Raw genomic sequence first — 6564 nt, 5'->3', positions numbered from 1 at the left:
CCGGCCAGATGCCATTTTTATTTCAGGTGGCTCCTGAAACGTTACACGTTACACGGGAAGCATACAGTAAAAATCCATCATGGTACACAGTTCGGAAAATGAAAATATTCGCATTAACCGCAGGTTAGAAGTAGCATAAGCTCGAACCCAGTAACATGAAACATTGGATGGTGTTAGCCTCTAGACGATATGCGTGAAAGAGGAACAAATATTGTTCAAAATAGCGCACCAGATGAAGGCAGCATTAAATTTTTACAACATAACATAACTGAAGGAAACGAAGCAGTTGATTTGTAGGCTCACAAAGTTTTGGACAGGTGATACAACAGAAAGCCGCGCGATAACGCTTATGTAAAGCAAATGAAATAAACAAGATTATCACTCAAAGAATTTGAATATCTATATAAAAATATGACATATAATACTAGAACACAGAAAAGCATTCCAGTCAGCGAAGAAATGAAAGCGTCATATGAATATAATATTAGGTCCCATAATGTAAAAATGCAACGGATCGGCCTAAGGACAGCAAATGCGCATAAGTCCTTATAGATGCTGCCTTTATTGCTTGTAGAAGCCTGGCTGATGACACACGCTGTATTGCTGCCATGTGCACCAGTAGCAAATGCTCAAACATTTTACCGTATTCAGGATACCGCAGAATGCATACCGACACTTTTGCTTCCACACTTGCTACTGGCCACGTTAAGTGCCCTCACAGAAGCCGCAGTTCGAACAAAGATTTGCATTCGCACTCTCAAGAACATACGAACGATTTCAGGCAATATGTTATGACATGAAGGAAAAAAAGTTTGCACAGAAATACTCTGAAGTATTGGTCTCTCAGCTAGGGATGTGCTGACACGGTTGGCTAGCAGTGCCTCACTGTTTGCACGGAAAAAGTTTTCAGCTACTTTAATGACTTCAACCACCCCTGCAGAAGGACTGGTGAGTGACAGGTGCGATGAGGAGTAGTTCTTGAGCTCAATTTGTCTGCAGCTTGCATCATTAGAAGTTAGAGAAGCACTGCAGTCTTCGCAATGAAGCTTCTTTGTTATTTTGGAAATAACGTACCCTGCTATAGGTACACTAGCGACTCCTCTCCTTCCGAGCTTAAGTCTAGAAGGTCAGAGGGAGCTATGACGCTGCCCTCTTCACTCTGTTCTTTTTCTGCATTCAAGCCCACGAGCAAAAATCCTTCATCATCTGAGTAGCTACCGTACCTACTCGGCCTTAGAAACTGTGCTAGTGTCGCGCTCCTAAGGCTGCACTTGAACTCGTAGAGGCGTGGGATGGGGTTTTTTGCCCGCAGAGTTGAGAACAGGTTCTCAAGTCCATCTTGACTGAACCTACTTAATAAAACATACTCGAAATCGCACTTCTTTATTAGCATGTCTTGCACTTCGAGTGCAGACAGTGTTGACAAAATGATGCCTGTTTGAACAGCCTTCCATATTGCTTTAGTCTGTGCACCAATACGAATTTTAGAAAATAACTCTACTGTCTCATTCAGAAATGATAAGCCGTCCTCACAACTTCCTCCATCTGCTTTGCTAAATGCGAGCTTGCTGATTCGTGATGTCAACAAGCGAAACCAGCGAAAGATCGTTGCGACAAACCATGCCGTCGAAAGTGCATTTTTCGATAGCAATCCTTTCTCTACCAAAATGGGCAAACCAGCTGATGTGTCGTTGTGAAATAAACTGTAAGCCAGACTAACTTTCATTTTGTCATAATGAGTAGGATCGACACATGCAGGATTCAGGTGAGGAGCAAGCTTGAGCTCAGATTTTGCGTCGCGCTGAACCAGAATCGTAATATATTCAATGTTTACAACGTAAGTTGGCCGGCCGTTTTTTTTAACTACATCATCGGGACGGTAAATTAACTGACCTTTAGTCAAGTGGTTCCTCAAATTTTTCAGTAAGTGGGGCACATCAGCAAAAAACAAACCACAGCTTTCGTGTAGGATCACAGGGGTGAACACAGTTTGTATGCGGCCGGCTGTGTCTTCCTGCATGAATGCCAAATAGCATCCAGAGCGCCAGGTTCCCGCCCCCCATGTCGGAGGTCACGGCATGAATTTTCAATCCCAGTGCTTCGCATTTCGTTATTACATTAATTATTTCTTCCTTCAGTGTTACAGCATCGAATGAATTTCCTGTTATATGATAGGCAATCGTTTGTTTCCACCTAGTGGACAACCCTCCCAACATGAACACTAAGCCGTGAGTAGCTAGCGTATCTTCCGGTAGGGAACCGTCAGATAAAGGCAATGTCGGAGCGCCGAGAACACAGCGGCATGAGTGATCGTACACGAGCCCTGGTGTAACTTGCATTTCGTCAATCATTAAGGTGGCGTGGCGCTCTTCAGGCTTCATGAGGTCAATCTAGGAGGAAAAACACACAATACGCACCACAGGCTTAATACAACATCCATCACAGCCATATCTAAGCTATGATCAATCTTCAAAGGTATAACGTGTAGAGAAATATTGCAGTAACTTTTATAGTATTAGGAGAAGCAAAAGAACACAGAGTCGCTTTAATATATACTCGTAGTAAATCATAATGCTAGTAAAAGGAACCTTAATGCCATTACCAATTCATAGCCCTCAATTACCTCTCATGTCTTACAGGCAGATTCAGAACCGTAGCGCCTTTATGTATGAGGCTCATGTATACATAGTTATTCAGTATACCTTCATTCTGAGAGGCTCGATCATGTCTTGAAGAAGCCCAGGCTGAAACTTGAAATTCTCCAAATGGCTTTGGAGTGTGCGCTCGGACGGGAACGGGAAACCATGGCTTCTCAGCAGACTGTAGCCTTGGGACCCGCAGGACAGACGCAGCTTGAGTGACTTTACAAGCGTGCTGGCCTCCCAGCGCATCCCTTGTGCTGAAAGCTGCTCCATTGACCTCATCTGGTCGTCACTGAAAATATTTTTAAACTTTGACTTCAGCCGTTCTTTTTCTTCTTCACTTTTAAGATATCTTCTCTTGGCAGCTCCTAGTTTCCTCTGCGACTCTTCATAGAGGCGCTCCAGTTGTGATATGCGGTTTAATAGAGCTTAGTGTGTTGCTAAAAAAAATAAATTAAGCAGTCCTTCAGGCACCAGGGACGAATTTCTGTATAATAAAAAAGCCACTTAAAGTTTGCAGAATCTTACAAAATCTTACAAGCATGCTCAAGATCAGATGCAAGAGGCTCTGGTGTCGCTATGCGGTCCGCGGAGTGCGTGGCTGTTTCCTGATCTGCCAAAAAAATAAAGGCCTCAGACAAAGGTAACAACTTTGCAGTCAAACCTAACACTTACCGCCTGGAAAAGGCAGCTTTGTGGACTCATGAACATCGATATCTTCGGCTTGGACTGAAATGAGGAAGCCAAGCACTGTTCAAATACCGATCTCCTGATCTCAAGTATTTATACCATTGCGAGCATTTTCAGCGAGCAATGTGTGGAACGGCAAGCATCTTGTGACCATGCAACTAATATGTTTGAGAAAAAAATCAGTGCCTCTTACGATCGTGTTCAAGGGTACACGAAGCAGGACTTGAAGGCTTGACTCTGCTATCAGGCAGTTCTCCAGCTGTCAAGAAATCTGCGTGAAAGGAAAATGTCAGGCACTGCAAATGCATGCGGTGTGACCAAGCTAGCACTCACCGTCAGGAATGCACTGCTCGCCACTGCCATTATGAATCGCGACATCTTCCTCGGGTTGGACTGAAATGGAAAAGCCAAAGCCTCCTGAAAGCCTGAAGCACCGCTTTAGGTTTGCAAGTAAGCGCAATTTTTCAAAAAAAAAGTATGCTCACAGGATGACTCGGCAGGCACTACTGCTGTGACGTTGTTCGCAGGTACGCATGCTGGAGCGAAACAAATATTTCAGATACACCGACAGCAAATTCAATTCCGGAAAATGTTCGCGAGTCATCGGCGCGTTGCTAGGTTTTTACTGGGTATGTATGTAAAAAGTTAATGTTTTATTAGTCATTTTCCGATCGTGCTGCAGAAAAATGCAACAAACATCACTCACCGCTTTTGTTTGGGAGTGGCAGCCTTATCGCAGGAGGCTTCCTTTGCTTAGGCGCACTCCGATGAGAAAAAATGGTCAGAATCGTATTAGGCTTTAATTTCTTCTTCCCGTACTTCTGCAGTATGAGCGGCTCAAACTGATCAGTATCGAAATGGAGCTGCAATATTATGCAATACTGTTAAGAAAACATGTGATAAAAAAATATACTCGCCCAGAAAAATTCCCAAAACGCTACAAAGTTAATTCCAATGTACCTCGTGAGGTCTTTCTCTTGAATTAATTTTTAAAGGCATAGCTAATATTCGGCTGCTTAATTTATTCAGGACCACTAAAAAAGACACGTGATAAAAAAAGTTTCTGGGCTTTTAGTGATCAAATAAACCAAACTGATAACCCAAAATAATTATTTGAGGTCACGTGTACGCGAGCTAAGAAACTGCTAAATCACTCTAAGGCAGGCGATAGTATTACTCTGCTATAGTGCCAAACGGCATTGTTTTTTCAGACCACAGCAGAGCTCTGTTGAACACGGGAGATAGTCTGGCTTCTTATTCTGCGCCACCGTTAGAACCACGTGTATTTGCTGGAAAAAACATTACGTCCGCGATGGAAACATTTTAGCAGGAAACCCACACCGAGACTCAGAAATTAAGGCGGCTATAATAGGCGCAGCACACAGCAATGCCATCAAATTGAAAGTATAACATGGGAAACGACACACAATGATGAGCGAATTAAGCAAGATTGTTAGCCTCTTGAGGAGCTGGCAAGAAGTTTCAAGTATACAGACTAGTTTATGCACCAAGCAAAGCAGAGTACCTCGCAGAGGACGGTGTGGTTCGTCGGAGTGAAGTCCTTACGTCCGATGTTCTGAATCCACTTTTTTCTTCGACTGATGTCGTTCTTTCCTCGAGGAATCGTGAAAAGCATGAAGCCATTTTCACGCCGGCTTGTGCACTGAAATGCGCAGCAACCCGGCATAACGCGGCGCTAAAAGCACGGTTCGAATGAATGAATTAAAAGACTAGCGCATATAACAAAGACACAGACAAAGAAGTAGACAGGACGATGAAACACCAACTAGCCCAGCTTTCCGCCTTGATTCGAATGAATGAAGTTCGACCCGCGACAGAGGAAGGCGGCCTGCACATGGCGCCGAAGAAAAACAACAACAGAAGCAAAGCGACGCTTTCGCGCGCGTTTCCAAGGCGACGGCAGAAGGGCCAATCATCGGTCAGAAATGCGCTGAGTGGAGGCGAGGGCGAGGAGGACGTGCGAGGGTTTGCGGTGCGGCGGAAAAGTTCACAGAATGGCGCTACTTGTATATCAAGGGCACGGAGGAAGGAAACCATAGGAGAGGCCCTCGCTATCCAAGCCGCATGACAAAAAACATGCAGGAAGTCACGTGCTTTTGCAAGGCCTACTGGGATTTGTTGGCCGATGGCGCAGCCAATAGCAGCGTTGGGCGCAGCGGCGTCGTCTGCTTCACGCATCACCCATGTCGGCAGACCGGTCGAGTAGAGTTGGAAATTCGCATTTTTATTCAATCGTTGTGGTCCGCGGGAGGCACAAAGTTCCAGAGGCCTGTAGTCGGTGCTGGTCTTCATTGCTGTGCGCTTAGTTCATTCAGGATGCCGTCTTGACGAAAGCGGTTGTTTTGGAAGCCCGCGACAGCTTTCTCTGAAAAGGCTTGGCTTGGCGCTATTCTCTTTCGGCTTTGGCGGTTGCGTCCCTGAACGCTGCTAGCCTTGTTCCAAGGAGAAATTGACAGTGCCGACGGCTCATAAAGCGATAGACGACGGTGACACGCTGGTTTATGGGTACAGCAGCGCGGGAAGAAAAAGTGCGAGTCGGCGCTTAATTGTTTTGCGTGTGAATACGTGTTCTGCGTGTTCCTTCATTTTTGTGTATTTTTCCCGCCCTGTTTTAACCACGAATAAATACAAACTCGTCCAGACCGTGTCCTTGTAAGCATACCCGTTGCGTCTACATTCCCCTATGCATGACGGTCACAACTGGTGGCGACCGATATGCGTGGGCCGCGGTGTGCTCACCGAAGCGTGCAGTGCCAAGGAAGCCGCGCCGCATGCGATGGTATCCGTCAGCAAAGCGATACGCTAAGCAGTCTGAAGCGTACCATATGTTTACTGTACGCTGTGCGAGCGATATGTCAACTGCGTGCAAGTTTTCTCTGATATGGACCCAGTGGATCGACCGACCCGCGCTGCTGTCTCGATCGAGTGCTGTTGTGCGAGCGTAAGGACACATAGCCGGGTTTAGGAGGCGCAGTGATATGTTTAAAACATTTGCGCTTAAGGGTGGTGAAGTGTAAGGCCATGCCTCTGTAAGATTGAGTGTACCTCTCAACTTACCGTTTACCGAGATGCCGAGTCGACCCTCGCGACCACCTCGCCGAGTTGCACTTTCTTGCATTCAGCTGATTAAAAGGATTAATGAAGTCCAAAATTTGTATTTTATTGTACAATCAAAATAAGAGCTTTAAAAAGGTTTGATACAGCATAACAC

At 45.4% G+C, this 6564-nt stretch overlaps 1 long non-coding RNA gene across 1 annotated transcript; it reads right to left on the bottom strand.

Annotated features, from left to right (window-relative positions):
• Positions 1-3816: 3816 nt before the first annotated feature.
• Positions 3817-5044, bottom strand: LOC144094980 (uncharacterized). The gene is made up of 3 exons (XR_013306644.1): positions 4858-5044; positions 4039-4195; positions 3817-3868 (listed from the first exon to the last, which is right to left on the bottom strand). It is a non-coding gene; the product is annotated as an uncharacterized LOC144094980 (long non-coding RNA).
• Between the last annotated feature and the right edge of the window lie 1520 nt (positions 5045-6564).

Source organism: Amblyomma americanum, chromosome 6 (assembly GCF_052857255.1).
Source record: "Amblyomma americanum isolate KBUSLIRL-KWMA chromosome 6, ASM5285725v1, whole genome shotgun sequence".
Classification (NCBI taxonomy): domain Eukaryota; kingdom Metazoa; phylum Arthropoda; class Arachnida; order Ixodida; family Ixodidae; genus Amblyomma; species Amblyomma americanum.
Note: the sequence above shows the minus strand (reverse complement) of the source record. Positions and strands in the feature narration are given on the sequence as shown.